This window comes from Paroedura picta, chromosome 6 (genome assembly GCF_049243985.1).
Source record: "Paroedura picta isolate Pp20150507F chromosome 6, Ppicta_v3.0, whole genome shotgun sequence".
Lineage (NCBI taxonomy): Eukaryota > Metazoa > Chordata > Lepidosauria > Squamata > Gekkonidae > Paroedura > Paroedura picta.
The window spans coordinates 43,386,017-43,405,996 of NC_135374.1; the positions used below are offsets into that span (position 1 = coordinate 43,386,017).

General features: G+C 44.3%; 1 long non-coding RNA gene across 1 annotated transcript; it reads left to right on the forward strand.

The window, feature by feature from the left end:
* The first annotated feature begins 227 nt into the window (after window positions 1–227).
* Window positions 228–16,366, forward strand: LOC143840669 (uncharacterized). The gene is made up of 3 exons (XR_013232298.1): window positions 228–580; window positions 9,479–9,523; window positions 16,247–16,366. It is a non-coding gene; the product is annotated as an uncharacterized LOC143840669 (long non-coding RNA).
* Window positions 16,367–19,980: the final 3,614 nt, after the last annotated feature.

Consider the following 19,980-nt stretch of genomic DNA (forward strand, 5'->3'; position numbering starts at 1 on the left):
CTCATGCAGTTCAGCCTTGAATCTGGATGGGCTGGGGGAGCTTACTATCACCCTAGGAAATTCTGTCAAGGCAGCCCTATGCTTGGTTGGACAGGTCAAGGGTTTATGGCCACCAGTTTTCTACAAAGTATAGCTTGTCATGGAAGAGACAATCATTACCCTTTACCTCCCTATCCTTTTCTGCTGCCAGAAAATATTTGTATTACATTTTGGAACTCTATGTTTAAGCTGAAAGAATGATCACTGCTGCAGAGGGTTGGCAAGTCAGGGTTAGGAAATACCTGGAAGTTTGGGGGATGGGACCTAAGTCTGATGGAACTTGGGGTGAGGTGGGGAGGAACCTTGTTGTTAGCTGCGAAGTCGTGTCCGACCCTTCGTGACCCCATGGGCCTGGAGGATCATTGTCCATGGGGTCGTGATGGAGGAACCTTAATGGAGTACAGTGCTGTAGAGTTCACCTTACAAAGTAGTCATTTTCTCCAGTCATTTTCTCTTTGTACCCTGGAGATCAGCTGTAATCTCAGGAGATCTTTAGCCACCATCTGAAGGTTGGCAAGTCTACTGCTGCAGGTATGCCTAGGTAAGACAGCTAGATTGTTATTTTGGTGCATTAATACTGCTGTTGAGTTATATGTCTTGTCTGAAAATACTTTTCTTCCATAAAGCCTTCTTTTGGTTCATCGTATGTGTTGCTCAGAGAGTGACTGAGATCAAACTCATGTGTATATGGATCCCGACCCTTCTTCCAGCTGAGACTCCCTTAGTACCCCCCTCTCATTTTGGACTTAGTTGTTTCAATAGGCGCCACCTTTTAGAGCCTATGTGCCAAGGGACCTGAAACTTGGGGAGCCTCATAAAGGCATCTGGGATTTGACACAGCATTGGAAATTCTCAGGAGATGAGAGGTGTGCTAGCATCACAAATGGGTTAATTACAGTTTCCCCCACTGCAGGGTTTTCAATAACACTTTTCATCCTTTTCCTTTTTTTCAATCAAAAAGGACATCAAGTCATTAATTTACACTCTAACCTGTTTCAGGATCTATCCTGACTCAGTGCAGATCTGGCACACTTCATCCTAATTAAAGTATGTTAATTGTGTCACCTCAACCATGCAGATTTAGTTTACCATAGCCTAATCATGGTATTTCCCCCAATTTGTTTTCCTGTCAACATTTGATAGCAGTTACCTTCAAACTGCCCAGTCAAATTCAAACTTTGCAGATTGGACCAACTCTGTTCCTAGGAAAGTAGGTTCCCATGTCCAGCGATGAGACCCCTGGCTATAAAACAACCATTTCAACTCAGTGGAAAGTGTGCCAGGTTTTCCACTACCTGAATACACCTGCAACTGCATTGCAGGTTCCTTCCCTCACTCTGTTTCATGGACTTCAGCTACATATGCCCTGGAGCTCTCCAAACCTGAAGCCCAGGCTTTCAGGTTGGATGTTCCTTTCCTACAACTTCCCAGTTTCATCCTTCCTAATTTTTATAAGTGTGCCCTCTTGGTGTGATGGATACTGAGTAGGTGGGACCCATGGTGTGGGTCTGCAATATCCAGAAAAGTTAGCAGAGTAGTGAATTAAGGTAGTGTGTCCAGCACAGCATTGTGGGCTACTGAGTGCATATAGGCCAAAAAACAAACAACAAACAAACAAAACACCAGCAACAAAGAAAGCACAGCCTCTGGTTATGCTTCTAAAGTAATATAACAACTATTTATTAGAGAACTCCATTCTAGATAGGAAAGGTAAGAAAATAGTCCCTAATCTAGCTAGCTGGACAGGGAAAGATACAAGAGGCATCTCTACACCCACCATGCCACAGGCAGGCAAGATGGAGAGACAGGTTTCTGAAGTAGTAGGAAACAGGATGTTGTCTGTAAAGAGACTCAGGGTCATTCTACACCCAATAAATATATTGAAACTAGTAATCAAGCCCGCTGTACTTAAAATACAGCGGGCGCTAGGCATGGGAGACCCCGGCAGTCGCGCTCCGCGTGACTGCTGGGGGCTCCCTTGGTTGGCGGTCGGATGCGGCGAGAGGTGCTTTGTGCCTCCCGACGCGTCAGGCCGCCGGCAAAGGAGCAACTGCGAGCCGTGCTCCGCGCGGCTCGCAGTTGCTTCCTTGTCGGCAGAGCGGGAATTGGCCCGGCCGATGGTCTGTCCGGAGGAAGGGGCCAATTGGCATCCTTCCTCATCCTGGACCGAGCCCGCCCTAACTCCTCCCACAAAGCCTTTACGGCTTTATTTAGTCCGCGGTGCCCGTGGCGCCGCGGGCTGTGTTCAGATGTGTTCAGATGCTTACCTTATGAAGATGCCATATTTTTGGTGTTTTGCATGACGTCGCCAACATCTAGCATCCAAGCAGAAAACTGGTAGCTACATCCTTCATATTAACGTGCTAGCTGGGGAATCTCATAAAGTGGATTCCTCAGCCTAAAAAGCGTGATCTACCAGAGAGCAACCAGCAGGACTTACGCTAAAGAAATGTATGGAGGCAAAGAACAAGGCACAACTTCCAACATGGTCTCTTTGTGCGTGAGCATGTGAGAGTGGTTACTTAGGCAATTAGTTCTCAGGTGTTCATTGTTGGCTGTTTATATTTTGTTGGTTTTGTATATAATCAAATTGTTTCTGTTTAAAATCACTCTCCTGCTTCAGGATTTTATTGTGGGGTACCCCTATCCACCCTAGTATACAAAATCCACCCTAGTATACATAGACCCAATGGCTCGTGTTATTCATTTCTGGATAATTTCTCTGCCTCTGTGTCCAGTTTGTATAAGCTTGGGTACATTACTGCACCAAGGCAAGGTCAGCCTCGATAGAGAAATACATATGATGTTCACCAGTGTTCCCAAAAACACCATTTAAGCGTTCTCTAGTGTGGAGGAGGAATATCCTGGAAAATATGGCTTCTTCCTCCATGCCCCCACCCCTCGACTGAAGACTAGTTCAGGGAGAACTGAAGGCGACTCAGAACTGGGACTGATGATGTTTCCTACTGTTAAATGTTAAAATATTGGTAATTTTTAGATTTAATTTTCAGTGTATTATTGATGTACTAGCTTCAAAGCCCATTCCTAAGAATGGGTTTTGAAAGTGCCCCCCCTCCCCCCCGCCCATGTCACTTAAGGTGGCTTAGGGCCGCTTGGACTCTGGAACAGTTTGCAGCTGGATCAAGTGGTGTGGGCAAGGCTGGCCAGCTTGTCAGCAGAGCCGGGACAGAGCAGGGCGGGACAGGATGGAGATCCCGAGCACAGCCCAGGATGGAGGTCATTAAGCCCTGGACAGAGGTCATTAGCAGCCAGGGAGGTCGTTAGCAGGGCAGGACAAGTTGGAGTTTCTGAGCACAGCCCTGGATGGAGGTCATTAGTAGCCCTGGGCAGGATGGAGATTGTTAGCAGCCAGGGACTGAGGTTGTTAGCAGGGCAGGACTGAGGCCGTTAGCAGCCCAGGATGGAGCTCGGTAGCAGCCTGGAAGGCTCTTCCCCTACACCACCACCCTTCACCCAGGGCCCTCTCCCTGACCTGCTGCTGGCTCCAGCAGCGAGGCACGTCTGAGAGCAAAGTGGCTAGCGTTCAGTAACAGAAGGCGGGAGCTGTAGGGGCAGAGCCAATCAGGGTGCAGCCAGCTGCACCCAGATTGGCCCTATTCCAACTCGGACACCCTGGACACGTTCCACCCCCCAGGCTGTTTCACAAATATTAACAGGAACAATGGATGGATGGATAAGGATGTTTTAAATGATGCACACTGCTCTGAGCTGGCTTGTTGGGAGGCGGTGTAGAAATTAAATAAAAACAATAATATGCAGACATAAATATCCTATTGCCAGAACAAGCTGGAGCTCCAGGGGCCCTGTGAAGTTGTGAAAATAACACAGATTGGAAAAGTTGACTGCATTTTCCTCACCCTATGACTGAAGTCTGAATTGGGGTCCCTTGCAGCATTAGAGATCTTATCCAGCATTTGTTTTGACTGTGAATATCAGACCCAGCAACTAGTTATGAAAAATAAAAAATTGAAAGAAACACATATTTTAACTTCAATAAAACATGAAAGTACAAGGCAAGCAGGTGGGTGGAATTATCTAGCATTTTATACAAAGTATAATATGACTGGCATCAGTGATTCAAAGCATGCAATTTAAGCTCTTTTTGAAATTTGCTAAATATCGTTACTTAGTACATAAGAGTTTGAGCCATGAACTATCCTATTTAATACAACCCCCATACAACTTTGAAAGGGATGCTCACATAGGATTTATAAAGAGGCTTTTCCCAACAGAAGAGAACTTGACATAATGTTATGCTAGCCACGCATTCCCAGGATGATGAGATTTCCAAATAAAATTCCTTTTTTTCCGCCTATGATTTCTTTGCCCCTCCCCCCATCACATGGCAGCCAATTTATTGGATTTTCAAGGCAAGAGGTGGTTTGCAGTTACTTGCTCCTGTCAAATGCCCCATGGCGTTTTTTGAGAGTTCCTATTCAAATACTAGTCAGGGCCAGACCTCCTTAACTTCTGAAACCTGAAGCGATTGCACTAGCCTGGGCTGTCCAGGTCAGGGCTTATGCATATTGCCTGGGATTTTATCAAGAACCCTCATTGGGCTAATTTTTCCATGGTCTCTGGCCTAAGTCAATATTCCTTATCATAAAAAAACCCAACAAAAAAGAAGTTGCACCAAGGTCAGTTCAGGGGACTCAGTATAACTTATACTGTGTAACACACACAGTCTTCCTGATTTAGTGTGGCTGTGTACTGTGCTATTGGAACAACTATCAGTGTTACAGTTTGAAACAGCACTTGCATTCTGCATTTTTCTTTGTAACTGCTAATACTCTTTATCACATATTTACCTTTTGGGCTAAAAATGTCTTATAGGTAGTGAAACATGGCATCTGTTTCACTTTATGCACTGAACAAAAGAGGCAAGTTACTCTTAAAGTTTAGGTATCAGAAGAATTTGCTTTTGTCTTGAGTTTCTTTACATAACTCAGACCCTATTCTACCCAGCCCTCTAAGGTTTTCTGAACACCTGGAAAGGTCTTTCTTTCTTTCTTTCTTTCTTTCTTTCTTTCTTTCTTTCTTTCTTTCTTTCTTTCTTTCTTTCTTTCTTTCTTTCTTTCTTTCTTTCTTTCTTTCTTTCTGAACTCACCACCACCAACTGACTTTTGTAAGGAAATTTTCACTGGGAGGGTCAGATCTCACACCTTCCTTTCCTAGATATGAGGCCTGGCCTCTCTGTGCCAAGTACCTGGTTACCATGTGGAGAGTTTACTTGTGTGCCCCTGGAGGAAAAGCTGCTTGCCAACTGCTTTTCCTTCCTCTGGTGCACCTTTTAAAATAGCATGTATAAGATGGTAGAAGTATATGTGGTACAGAACTGCTTCCAGCATCAAAAGTTAAAAAGAATTTATTAAAATAAAAATGTTTACATGTATACTTTTAGCACAGCACCAGATCAAGCAAGGTATCCAAAAGATGTACTAACAGGTCTCAGAACATAGGACAGCCTACTTAGCTTAGGAAATGATAGATCTCTACAGAGTTTCCATTAACTTGAAGCTGTCTTCAGCTGTCCTGGCCACCACGTGGCTAATGACACCTTATCCAAACCTCAAATAAGAGCTCTCTCTTTTCTGATGGACTCAGAACAAAAAAGATCTTCTGCTCGCTTCCAGGAGTTTCATCACCTTTCTTTTCCTCACCCACTGAGCAGGTCAGGCTGGGTCAGAGACACTTTTCCTGGAGATCCTTCAGAATTTCCTTACTGAAGTCTCTCTAGAATTTAACATCTTTAAGTCTCTGTTCTCTGCTAGGTAGGGGAGACAGGACCTGCCTGTTGTCTCTAGCTAGATCGATTACCATTTCTTAAGAGAAGAAGAAGAAGAAGAAGAAGAAGAAGAAGAAGAGCTGGTTTTCTGAACACCATTTTTTACTACCTAAAGAAGTCCCAAAGCAGTTTACGCTCACCTGCTTTCCTCTCCCCATAACAGACTTTCTGTGAGGTAGGTGAGGCCAAGAGAGCTCTAAGAGAACTGTGCCTGGCCCAAGGTTACTCAGTTGGCTGCATATGGAGGAATGGGAAATCAAACCTGATTCTGCAGATTAGATGCTGCCGTTCTTGACCACTATACCAAGCTGGCTGAGAGGTAGCTGAGGTGAGCCTGGGAAACCATTGACTGGCTCCCTCCTCCTCCCCCATGCCTAGTCTTTGCCTACAGAGGGGGAAAAAACGTTTAAAACTTATAGTAACAATTTTGCTCATTTCACACCTTCTTGCTGGCTTCTTCCAGGGCTGAATAGATTTGTCAGTGATTCAATGAGCAACATGCAGAAGTCTTCTGTGACTCTGTTTACTAACTCTTGTTGCTTTATCAAGCCGAAGGAGTGATCTCTGCAGTTGATTTGCTTTAGGCTTTGTATTAGAGAGCTTATTTTTACTGCTCTGATTCATTATTCCCAAAGTATTTTTAAAGTAATGTATGTTAGTCAGATCCGGAAAATGGACCCTGTTGTATTGTGAAAGCAAAATGAGAGGCTAAGCGCTCAGTAAAGCAAAGTAGCACAGCTGTGCTTAATAACATGTAGTTCACTATGGGGATGACTAAAACCAAGAAATGTCATTTGTCAGCAGCCACAGAATCCTGACAGAACAATCCACTTTTTAGAGATAAATTCTACCCTTTCTGCATTTTAGTATAATTGACTTGCCATTTGGTTTGTAGCTTCACTTGGACTAGGGCATGCTCTTCTAGAAAAGTAAAGTTTATATGCAATATTTTTCACTTTATGGGCTCGTTCCCCACAACAGAGGAACTGAGATGACTCCAAACCTCATGTAACCCAAGAAGGTCACATTAGCCGATAGACGGTTCTCCCTGGAGCCTCACCCTTCAAAATCCTCACATTGCACCCAGCACTGCTCCAGGCGGTCCCCGGGTGTGGAGCAAGGTTTTATTATTATTTTATTTATTTTATTAATTATACTTGTAGGCCACTTCTCCTGGGCCTGCCATCTTATGGCAGCTAACAACAGATAAAACATACAGTAAAACAGACTAAAAATACATAAAAACCTTCCTGGGAAAGGCTGCCAGGGGTAGGGAAAGGAGAGAAATCTGAACACAAAGATAGTGGTGGCTGGGAAGGAGAGAAGGAAGGAGGAAAAAGAGAGAGGCTTTCCAGTGGGGGTCTTCAGATAAGGAAAACAGTGTGTGTGTGTGTGGGGGGGAACGAGGCGCCCCTGGATACCTGTTACCTGCAGCATGACTCACAGCAGGTCAGGTAAGAGAGTGAGATTGTCAAGGCCAGTGTGTTGTAGTGATTAGACTCCTGGCCTAGGATATGGGAGACTTCAAGTTCTAATCTCCACTCTGCCATGGAGACATGCTGGCTGACCTTGTGCCAGTCATATGCATTCAGTTTAGCGTATCTAAAAGGCCTGTTGTAAGGATAAGATGGAGAGGGAAACAATATAAATTTCACTGGGCAAAAGGACCAAAATCTACCCCACTGTGGTCAGCTTGGTCTCCTTCTGGTCACTGTTCAGGTGCTGAGAAGAGAGCAGAAGTTGCATGATGGAGAGGGAGGTCCCATTACTTCCATCCCTGGCATGAGGCTGGCAGCTCAGCAGTTTTTCAGTGCCTCCCACTGTGGCTGGTTTAAATGTGCAAATCTCTTGTCCACTACAAAGAGTGAGTTTTTTTGTGAAATAAGGGGTGGGTGCCACACTGGGAACAATGCTCAGAGAAGTCAGTCAGCATGTCAAACACCCACACGTGGCTCCTGACCCACTGAGTGTCCCATTCATGGTCCATCTCTCCTCTGGGCAGCTTCTACTGTTCACCCCCTTCTCCACTTTACCCTACAAGAACGTTCTGAGCTAGGTTCACTAGCCAGACAATGAGCTTCATGGCAGGCGGGGGAATTTGAACTTGGATTTCTCTTGCCTTAGCCAAAATCTTTGGGAAATCATAAATATCCTTTGTGAAATTTAAATAAATTCACAAGGAAATGTATGATTTTACAATGGTCTTTTTGTACACATGCCCTTTTCAAAAAATGTGCCAAACACTTCCAACTCTTTAGTCTTTGCAACTTCAAAAGAACATAAGCTCTTTAGAGTCAACCATTACTATATATACACAACTTTAACAATGCAATCCTAAGAATAGGACTGTCTTCCTCATAGTCACCATTGATGCACTGGAGGTTTCATGCCGGGCTGCAGGCTGGAGTTTTAGTCGTGGCAGGTTGCCCCACCTCTTCCTGCACCCACACAGGGGAGCATTTGGCCTGGTGTGCCTCATCCATCCCCAATTTGTGCTCTTGCACGAGAGCTGGGGCAGTGAAGTTCCCAGTGCATAAATGGTCAGTGAGACCAGTTTCTCAGTTGAACAGGCTTCTTTGGGAGGTGGTGGGTTGTCCATCTTTAGAGATTTTCAAACAGAGCCTAGATAGTCATCTGATGGAGAGGCTGATTCTGTGAAGGCTCAATTGGGTGGCAGGTTATAGCGGATGAGCAATAGGTATGTGAGTGTCCTGCATAGTGCAGGGGGTTGGACTAGAGGACCCAGGAAGTCCCTTACAACTCTGTTATTCTATGATTCTATGAATACTTTCCTGGGGTTAAACATAATTGAACATAATTGAACATAATTGAACAGAGCTGAGAAGGATTAAGGTGGCACTGTTATTTAGTTTACTGTGAACATGCAATGAAAGGTGCATGGCTCTTCCATGTGGTATTTCATTGGGGAGAATCCATCAGCACATGCAGATTTCACAAGCATCCAACCAAACCTTTCATGCCAAAAAGCACTTTGGCCTGTCTGTGTAGGCAGTTTAGGTAGATTTCCACTGTAGTTCAACATACCTGTCTTGACACAACACATTTGATTGGCCGCTAGGGGGAACTGCTGGTCCAACAACAAGATTTGTTCTCAACATCCTTAAGAACTTTGGAAGTGAGCTGATATATGCTTGACATAACTGTGAAACCAGCCAAAAGGTGATTACCTTTACATTAGTGGGCATGGATTACTGGACAAGCTTTGTTAGCAGTGATTTTGGGGAATAATGCAAGCAATGTACACAGTGACCCAGGAGTCTGCTAATTAGAAAAAAAGGCTGCACTGATGTTTGGCAACTGCTTAGCAGCAGACAATCCCTCCCCAGCCACAGTGACTTTCCTAACACCACACTAACAGCTGTGGCACAGGCACAACATTTGCATAATGCTCACTTATGTACACGACTACCCTAGAAATTTGGGTTGTAATCATGAACTTTTAAGGTCTTAGATTTATGATACAAGTCAACAAAGGTAGAATTACAGACCACAGGGATCCACAAGCATTTTGACCACAGGAATAAACATGATTTTAAATTTATGTGTATGATTTCAGGGCATTTTAAAATTCTGCTTTAAACATGTCGCTGCTTTCTTCTCTGTTCTGTCTAGGTGTGAAAAGCAGGCTACATATCATGTGGTTCATCCTAAGCAAAGGTATTATGAAGGCTGTATTATGTTTTTTTTGGGATTTAGCTTTGGGACCTACAAGGTTGTGAAGAAATACTTCCTAGGCACAGATTCAAAGCGGTAGCCATGTTAGTCTGAAGTAGCACAATAAAATCAGAGTTCAGTAGCACCTTTAAGACCAACAAGATTTATTCAGGGTATGAGCTTTTGAGTGCAAGCACTCAGCTAACGCCCTGAATAAATCTTTGTTGGTCTTAAAGGAGCCACTGGACTCTGATTTCCTACGCACAGAAAGCCTCCCAAGTAGTCTGATGCTGTCTGTGAACCTAAGGAATTTTACAAAAAAAAAACTATTATGAAATCATTGATAACAGCAGCAGTGGTTAACAAGGCTGCTTTTCCTCTGATGTCTTCCAGCATGTGAGAAAAACTGAGATATTCATAGGAGGAGAAGGGGATAGGAAGGTCTGCTGCAAAGCAAGTACCAGCATTCCTGGATGAAGCTTCGGTCCTAGATCCAGTCAGGTTTCTGGCCTGGGCATAGGGTAGAAACAGTCCCGGTTGCCCTGATGGACGACCTCCAACGCCAGCTGGACCGAGGTGGGTCAGTGTTGCTTGTGCTACTCGACCTCACAGCAGTGTTTGACCTGGCAGATCATTAGTTATGAGCTTGTCTGGAATATGGGGGGGGGGGGTGGACAGCCCTTCAATCCTCTGTCTGCAGGTAGGGACAGGGGATAGCAATTCGAGAGAGACAATAGAAGTGCTGCCAACTCTTATGTGGAGTTCCACAGGGGGTGGTCCTCTCTCCAGTTTTATTTAACATCTTTATGTGCCCTCTCACCAGTGTGAAGGTTCGGACTTTGGTGCCATCAATATGCAGATGACACCCAGCTCTTCCTCCAGACGGATGGCTGCCCTGATTTTCTCCCAAAATCTTTAGCCAGATGTCTGGTAGCTGTGATGGGCTGAATCAAGCAAAGCCATTTGAAGCTGAAGTCCTATGGCTAGGTAGAAAGGGTCCAAGCGAGGAAGTATGACTACCCAATCTAGATGGAGTGCAACTGTCATTGACATACTCTGCCAGAAATCTGGGCGTGATCCTACAGGTCTTTCTTTCTATGGAGGCACAGGTCACAAGAGTAGCATGGCTGACATTCTTCTACCTGCGTCAAGCCAAACCACTAGCACCGCCCTACTTGGCTGCAGGACATCAAGCTGGAGTGATCCATGCAATAGTCACCTCTAGGCTGGACTGCAACTCACTGTAAGTGGACTGACCCTCATCCAGAATGCAGCAGCCAGGGTTCTCACAGGAACACTTTGGAAGGCCCACATCAGGCCCCCAACTCCAACAGCTGCAACAGTGTTCAGTTGAATACTGGATCAAGCTTAAAGTCCCGGTAATTACCTTTAAGGCCATATGCGGTTTGGGTATATAAATGTGAAAAATAAACAAACAAACAAACAAATAAAGATAAACCCGCACCAGGTTGTTCTCTGTCCTGGCCCCTATTTGATGGAATGAGCTCCCAGAAGAGATCCGGGCTCTGTCAGAACTACCACAGTTCTGCAGGGCCTGCATAATGGAGCTCTTCCTCCAGGCATTTGGTTGAGGCCAATAACAACACCTACTGGGCTCCCAGAATCCCCTTCCATGCAGACAAACTCAGTCAACGGGGGTGCAACCATAATGTTACTGTGACTAAACGTTCTGTGAACAAACATTACCCATGTTACGTTAGGATTAAGTTGACAATACCACATTAATGACACAGTTACCGAACTATGTTGCATAACAATTTATGTTCTCTGTAAACCGCCCTGAGCTGCAAAGGAAGGTGGTATATAACTCTAAATAATAAACAAACAAACAAATGAATATGTTGCAGGTTTTTACACAACTAACTTGAGTAGGTCTCATGTACAATTGCATCCTGATACGATGCTTGATGTTGCAAGGGAACAGAAAGTTCTTCCAGCTCTTAAGGATGAGGTGATCTTCTCAGCAGGGAACAAGGAGACCATCTGCAACAGCTAGTACTAGAACTGACAAAGTGAGTTAAAATAGTTGTTTAAACATAGAGATTCACCCTTGGAAAATGTACAGTAATCTTCATCAAACTTATCTCTGCCTCAACATCTCCCCCTCCACTTTTATAATTCCCCTTAAAAGAATCCCCGCAATGATTTCCTCTTTGTATATCTGAAAGCTCTCTTTCTCTCTGTCTGAGGCTGGAGGGCCAGGTTTGATTTCCCACTCCTCCACATGGAGCCAGCTGGGTGACCTTGGGTAGTCACAGTTTTCTCAGGGCTGTTCTCACAGAACAGTTCTATCAGAGCTCTTTCAGTCCCACCTACCTCACAGGGTGTCTGTTGTGGGGAGAGGAAGGGAAGGTGATTGTAAGCTGCTTTGAGACTCTTCTGAGTAGTGAAAAGCTGGTTATAAAAGCCAATTCTTCTTCTACCAAATTGGATGTTTTTTGGTTGTTTCCTAGAATCACAGAATACATATATTTACACCATTTATAGAAAAGGAGGGCAGTTACACCTTCTCCCCTCACAGCATGATTATTTATGATTAATCCATACTGTAGGAAGCAGAACTAATACTTCTCAAGTACACTGTTTTTTGTGTCACACAGTGTTGAATGTATCCAAGACTAGGCATTAAGTCTGTGCTCTGAACCCCTCCTATTGCTTGATCAAAATTTCAGTGGAAATCATCCCTGCTAGTAAGGTTATGGGATGCATGGGAAATGGATGCAAAGAGGAAAGGGAATTGAGCAGCTGCTGCAGGATTGTTCTGCATAGGTTCTAAGAGGATACCACAGAGAGTGGCCAAGTGACTCTGCTAGGATGCCACATCTGTATTCTGATGAAGTCATCTTTGACTCATGAGCCCAGTGCAATGCCAACATGACACAGTGTGAGGAGTGCAAATTAGACTAGAAGCCTAAGCACCCATGCTCTGTCCCCCTCCCCCCCACCCCTGTAGTTTTCTAAGAGAACTACAGAATCTCAGGCAGGTGAGTGGTGGCTAGCAGGGTTTTTCTCATCTGAACTGTATCTTCCCCACTTATACACCTGTTGGCTTTCCTTCATCTTGATCTTTTTTCTCTTTGCTTACCTTGCACCAGATGCTCTCAGAGTCCCTACATGCCTCTATAGTCTTGTGCTCCCCCGCTCATATGACTGATTTGACAGAACAAAGCCTGCATGCTTCTATTTTAACCAGCCCTCCTGCTTCATTTATTGTATGAATCTTGCTGTGGGTGGAAACACTAAGAACAAGGAACTGGGTAAATGAAAGGGATAGTTCAAGGAAGTATTATGCTATTTATAGTCAGCTGTGTGCAGTAAGGTTCGCGTTTTATCCTTTTTGCATGCAATAAAGGGTTTTAAGTGTGTGTGTGTGTGTGTGGGGGGGGGGGTTCAACAACTTTTTATCCAGTTGAGAAAAAAGAGATGCAAATATTGAGCTAAGGGTGGCTTTTAGGATGAGGTGGGAGGGAAAATGGCATAATGTCACAATGGGGCCACCAAGAATGGAGTCATGTGTATAGCTGCATGGGAGAAGAGGGAACGAAGGAACCTGCTGATTGGAGAGCCAAGTAAATGAAGATGGAAAGTCAGGAATACCTGCATTGGGGTTCTCCGTACATGAGAAGGAGACCTATTGAGAATACACACAAATACACACAAAGCTGCCTTATACGGAATCAGATCTTTGGCCTGTCAATGTTGGTATTGTCTGCTCTGAATGTCAGTGGCTCTCGAGGGTCTCAGGACTTTTACATCACCTACTGGAGATGCCAGACCTTGAACACTGGGACCTTCTCATTCAAAGCTCATCCACAGAGCCACATTGGTTGCCAGTTGTGGCTTGGATTAGGTTCAAAGTTCTACAATTTGCAGTCTGAACCCCTCATATTTGTGGGACTGCCTATCTCCTTGTGCCCTTCGCAGGGTATTGCATTCTGTGAGCTTGATCCTGTTGGAGGTCCCTGCCTGACAGAGGTACACCTGGCCTCGACCAGGACCAGGCCTTCTCGGTCCTGGTCCCTAACTGGTGGAATGAGCTCCTGGGAGAGCTAAGAGCCCTAATAGAACTGTCTTAGTTCCGCATGGCCTGTAAGACAAAGCTCTTCTGCCAGGTCTTTGGTTGAGGCCAGGGCTAGGAAGATCTGGGTCCCCCACTGGCTAGTTGATCCATCAGCCCCCGTCCCCCGTCCCCCGTCCCCCGTCCCCGTCCCCGTCCCCGTCCCCAACACTGGTTACTGAAAAGGTCTGTTGAGCAGGAAGGAGGTGGGATTGTCACCGTGCGCGGGGGGGGGGAGGTTTATAGGGGCATATGTTTTTAGGGGATTTTACATTGGATTTATTATTGTGAACCACCACATTTATTTATGTTTCACAAATTTAAACATGCATGCATGCATGCATGCATGCATGCATGCATGCATAAATAAATAAATAAATACCCTCCCTGAAATGTGCCAGTTGTGTCTGTTGGGGGTCTTAAACAGCAACCACTCACTAGACTTGTCATTAAACAACCACCAGACACTAGACTTTGGAGAGGGGCGGCATACATCATCAAAATATAAATAAAATAAAATTCAGAAACCAGGTGGAACAAAGGAAAGGCTGTGACCACAAAACAGATATTCCAAATGTGGACCATGAAACCGGTAGGAGATATCTCATGGGAGGAATTCCTGCATCGTTCTAGGAAGCTATACATCATCGGACTTGCTGTGGCAGTAGATATAAATACATTTTAAATAATAAATTAAGTTTCCCTTTTGCCTGACTACTACTAGGGGACTTAACAGAGGGCTTTGAAGACAGTCTGACAAAGAACTGATCTAGCTTCTGATCTTTGACAGAGAGAGACACACAGTTCAATCTACTTCCACCAAAGGGAGATTACAGATAGATTCCTGTTGAAAAATGGTCCTGGTGCACAACAACCAATAACAGTGAACTGCAAACCGAGGAAATGTAAAGGCATTCTACTTAAGGAAAGATTTTGTATCCCTTGGTTGAAAAAAAGAATATTTATATTGTATTTATAACTAGTCGTTATTGTATTGACCTTTGATGAAGATCTTATAGATTGTAATGTATTAGGTCCAGGTTTTTTGTATTTATGGTATACATATTTTACTGATATATGTGTGTGACCTATAGGGAGAAGAAGTGTTCCCCTTTCATGGTTTTTAAATTATCTTGAGCTCTAATAGTTTATTATATATTTTTATACTTTCCCTCAGCCTCTTTGGTTCTCATCTGTTTTTCACATTTGGTTTTTTGTTTTCTCTTCTTTTCTGACGCTTAAAGAACTGATCTCAACATCTAGCTATGAAGCACTTTAAACCATGAGATGATGAAAACACTTTGGATCCAAATAGAATTATCTTTGCACCTTCCTCTGTGTTTTAGCTCTAAGGCTAAAGTGGGCACTGAGAAATACACCAGTCAATGTTATGGTACCCTCAAAGGCCACATTGTGAATTGTTATACACACAAGATAAATTACAGTAAACATCAAATCTGTTGCCTAACAGCAAATACATATAGCTCATGATGCATTATTTTGGGGCCTGCCAGCTCATGCTTCAGTGCCAATTTTACAACTGTTGAAATGTAGCCTGTAGTCTGCCTCTTCAGAGATTATCTAAGCTGTGTCAGAGATGTAACACAATCACATGAGCCCAATTAGGAACAGAACCATTGCGTACATAAAGATGGGACTTCAGTCTGCCTGCTCTGCCATTTTCCCAGCTTCAAACACTCCAAGGAGGGGTACAAATGAGCCCATTAAGGAAACCCACATGCATCTCAGAAAACGTGGGAGTTTCCCCAAATAGTATCCCATTGAGGCTGAAGCCCCTCCCGTGTATGTGCCATGTCTTGATCCTAATTGGGCCTCACACATGTAGGAACTGAGGAGAACCCATAACTCACACGTTATAGTCAACATAGGATGGGGCCTCTGACTCAAACTGGGTACTCCACAAGGTGTGTTGACACAACAATACTTTCATTTTCTCTGGAATTCAGAAAGCTACCCAATCACTTTGGTGTGGACCTCACAATATTTAAAAGTCCTGTGGATTAAGCCCAAAATAGCAGCTATAAATGTTGACTGTAACTAGTCTCCAGCTCCTTCTCCTTTGTTGTGAAATAGGATTGTCAGGGAGAGCTCAGTTGTGACTGAAACACATATAGAGAAATTGCAAGCATGATGAGGCAGCAGGTTTTCCATATGAAAAGATCCTGCAATTAGCTTTCTAGACAAACAAAATCCTAATTCTATCACACACTGAGTATCCTCAATTTACAAATATAACCCTGGAGGCCTAAAATCCTTGGGGTGGGGGTGGGGGTGGCATCTTTTCTATATAATTCTGTGTAATTTAAGACAAAATCTTTCTCAGCTCTCTTATTCCAGTTTGTGGTTAAGAATTTAATAGTTTTAAAATTGCACACTGGCAATATTGAGAGGAAATTGGATTAAATCTGAGTTACTTTTTTTAAACTGGTGATAATTAAACGTCTGTTCTGGTTTCCCCCCTCTGTTCGGATTAGAAGGCACCCTTGGGTAATTATGCAGCCTTTCCATGATTGTACAAACCTTCGAGACAATATCGTAATCCGACAACATTTCCAAGTTGATGATGTTTTGTTCTTATGTGCTTCTATAAACCCTATAATGTAATGCACAATAACTGTATCCAACAGGGCGCCTGCTGTGGACTCAAGCATCAAATGCAAATTATACAGCACCGACGAGCCCGGAGGTGGTGCCAGTGCAGGGCCCTTCTGGTATCAAATCCGACCCAGAGCTTTTAAAATTGTATTTTAATTGGCTTGGATTAAAAAGGAATTACTGAAGCCGGAAAAGCTGTGTCAGAAAGGTTAATTCTCCCTCTTTTCCACTGGGTTATCAAAGACCTTGCTTGCAAATGTGAATGAAGGAGCTGAAGGTCGCTTCCATTCAGTGCTGATCATGGTAAGAGGATGAGGACTGAAAGCAAACAGGGGGAACTAGATGGAATGAAACAAAGTGGCCAATGTTTGGAAAGGATGAGGGCAGGTTAAGTGAAGGTCAGCAGCTGTGGATCCAGACCACACAGGTAGGGTTGCCAGCTCTAGATTTGGAAATACCTAGAGATTTTGGGAGTTGAGCCCAAGACTCTTTCTGCATTGGAAGCATACCTTGTTTTAGCCTCAGTTTGGATTTCCATTTGATGCTGTGAGTCAACGCTGGGCATTCTGTATTTAGGCTCTCCCCCTGCTGTTTCCCAGGCTGAAATCTGCCATATGTTTTCCACATTTGGTTCAAAAGGAGGCAGCCTCCCATCATGCTTTATGGCTGTTCTCCTTAGAATCATAGAGTTGGAAAGGACCTCCAGGGTCATCTAGTCCAACCCCATGCACAGTGCAGGAACTCACAACTATCTGCCCACCCAAGTGACCCCAATTTCATGCCCAAGTGACCCTTCAACCAAAAATTTTCAAGATTTTTTAGTCTGCACATGGTGCTTTATTGCACCTTTCTTGGCAATGTGCCCCATCACTCCACCATTCTGTGCTTTACTGATTGTGTTCCCTCTTTTCATCCCAGTATACTAAGTGTGATTTAAAAAAAATAGTTAATTGCATTAGAATGCTGAGTTAAAATCAAGACTTCTGCTATTTTTTTCTTAGAGAGAGTATTGTAATGCAATCATACCCTCCCTGTTTTTTTAAAAAAAAATTGGGGGGGGGGAGGGAGGAAGATGGAAGTGATGCTGGAGGAGGGTAGGGCACTAATGGTGGCTGTGACAATCAAAAACTTAAATGCGAGAGTTGCCCCACTGGACAGCCCCTATTCAGGGTAAACGGGCAGTTCCAGTCTGTACCTGAAAAGGCAGATAAAAGTATGGAAACAGATGCAAATTTTGACCCTTTAGAGAGATAAAACTGAAGGATATTATATGTGCAGAAACAGACCACGGAGCCTAATGCTAGAGGACCCAACTTCCAAAGTGCCCATTTTCTCCAGGTGAGTGGATCACTGTAATAGTGGGAGATCTCCAGCCAACACCTGGAGGTTAGTAACCTAATTGAGAGAATATTCCTCCTCTATACTGTGTGATAGTGACAGCCATCATTGTAAGTAGCTATCACATCTTGGAGGTTTTGAGGCAGTGCTGGGGGAGGAAGGAGTCTGGGGAGGGGAAGGTGCTCAGTGAGGATTGATTCCATACAGTCCATCCCGTGAAGCTGCTGTTTCGTTCAAGGGAACTGATCTCCGTAGTCTGGAAGCTGGGTCAGAAAGGTTAATTCTTCCTATTTTCTGCTGGGTTATCAGACCCGGAGTAGAGTTGATGACCTATGAATGAGGCTGGTGGTCTCCTGGAATTACAACTGATCTCCCAATGATATAAATTAGTTCCCTTGGTGGAAATGGGTACTTTGGAAAATAAATTGTAGGGCATTATAACCTGCTGAGGTTCCATCCCCAAATGCCACCCTCTTCATGTTCTACTCTCAAAACTCCAGGAATTTCCTAAGCTGGAGCTGGAAACTACACCTAGAGGTTGGTAACCCTAAGTCAGGTCCTGTAGATGGAAAATCAATCCAGAAATGGCAATGAAAAGAAACAAGGAGCAGCATGGTATGGTGGAGGAAGGACAAACAGGATCAATGGATGAAACCAAGGAGTAGCAAGGGCTCATGGCATCCAGAGTTGGCATCCTCCTGCAACTGGCTCTGGGAGGCCCCAGTTCTGCTCCTCCAGTCAAGCCTCCTGATCCCCAGATCAACTGCCATTTTCTCAGTACCCTATGGAGGTGCTCAAATTATGGGGAAACAGAGGGTGTCCCACAATAAAAACCACAAGCCTCATTCCCTGATTCCTTCCCAAAAGTCATGCACAGCTTTTAAAGTAGAATTATGAAATAATCATAGTGGGATAGATTGATGAGGGCATATGTATATCCATCAGGAAAGTCTGTGGGGCTCCTATGTCACCCTCAGTTTAGTCTACACATTGTGAAAACCCAAGAATCCCGCTGCTGCTTAGCTGCACTGAAATGAATGAACTAAATCTTTGTTCTCATCTGTAATCTGTAACATAAATAAAGCCAGTAAGGGGTGGTGGGAGGAGTTTGGCTTCATTGTTTACCGGCCACTCATGTTGCCTGTTCTACCCCTTACTGCCTCCTCCTCCAACCTGATTGGCTGTCCGTCCAACAAGCATTCAATCATGCTGCATGTCCCGCCCCTGATTGTCTCCCCCTCCAATTTCTCTCATGTCAAGGTGTCTGCTTACTCACAGGTGCCCAGGCCGGTGAGTGGCTTCAGAGGGAGGGTGGAGGTTGGCTGTCTGGAAATATTCCTTGAGGTTTGGAAGTGGGACCTCAAAAGGGTATAATGCCTCTGCAGCCACCTAACCTAGCACCCCCTGACCTATTTCAGGTGAAGAAAACATTGCAGAGAGTTGGTAAGGTTGCCAGATTGGTGTAGGTCTATGTTCTGGAATTCCACACTACCTAGGTGTACTTAACCTTACTAGGGTCAAGACTACTGTGCACAGAGAGACCTCCTCTTAAGGTTGCCAGCTTCCAAGTCAGGCACTAAACCCACAGCAAACCATGAGCTAGTGCCCATTGCATCACAGCACACAACAGGCTTTACTACTAGTTAATGTTATATTTTGGTTACATGTATAAAAAGAGGCACTCCAAAAACCCAAATCAATAGCAAAAACATTATTTTCCTTTGCTTTTAGTGCAACTATGAGAGGTGGGGACCAGAAAAAGAAAGACCCCCCCCCAATGCTTGGTTTAACCAATGCAGGCTCCTTCCAGAATGGGGTATGATCCAGGGTTGCCTCCTCTGGGTTGGAGAATTCCTGAAAGGTGTCTTCACAGCTGGAAACCCCCCCCCCCCTCACCCAAGCATGAATAGCCGGGGGTGAGCATTATCAAGTCTTGGACAGGGTAGTGTTCAGACATGGATGCCATTTACACAGCTCCATCAGAAAATTGGAGAAATATACTTTGATTCGAGCAAGAGGTGGTCAGAACAGACATCTTTCCCTACCCAAAAGGCATGCATAACTTAATCAAATGAATTACTCAGGATTTATGCAAAATATCTCTTGAAGACCTCTTTACGAACTCAAGTAAGCAATTACTCTCAAACTCTCTTTTGCACCTGCAAGATTACTTTTCCCTCTTTGCTCTCAGACCTAGGTACAACTTTATCAGTTTGTCTCAGTGTCACCTGTCCAGTCAAGCCTTCCTAGGTCATCAACAGGGCTGTTAATGGCTATCAAGGCACAGCCCAAATGTTTGCTTCTCCCCAGGACAGCAATCATCATGATTTTACTGGAAAAGCTTCCCATTGTAAGAGACACATGCCTTCCCACAACCTCAGGGTACAATTTTAGTATGATTAGCCCCCCCAAACCCGACCACATACAC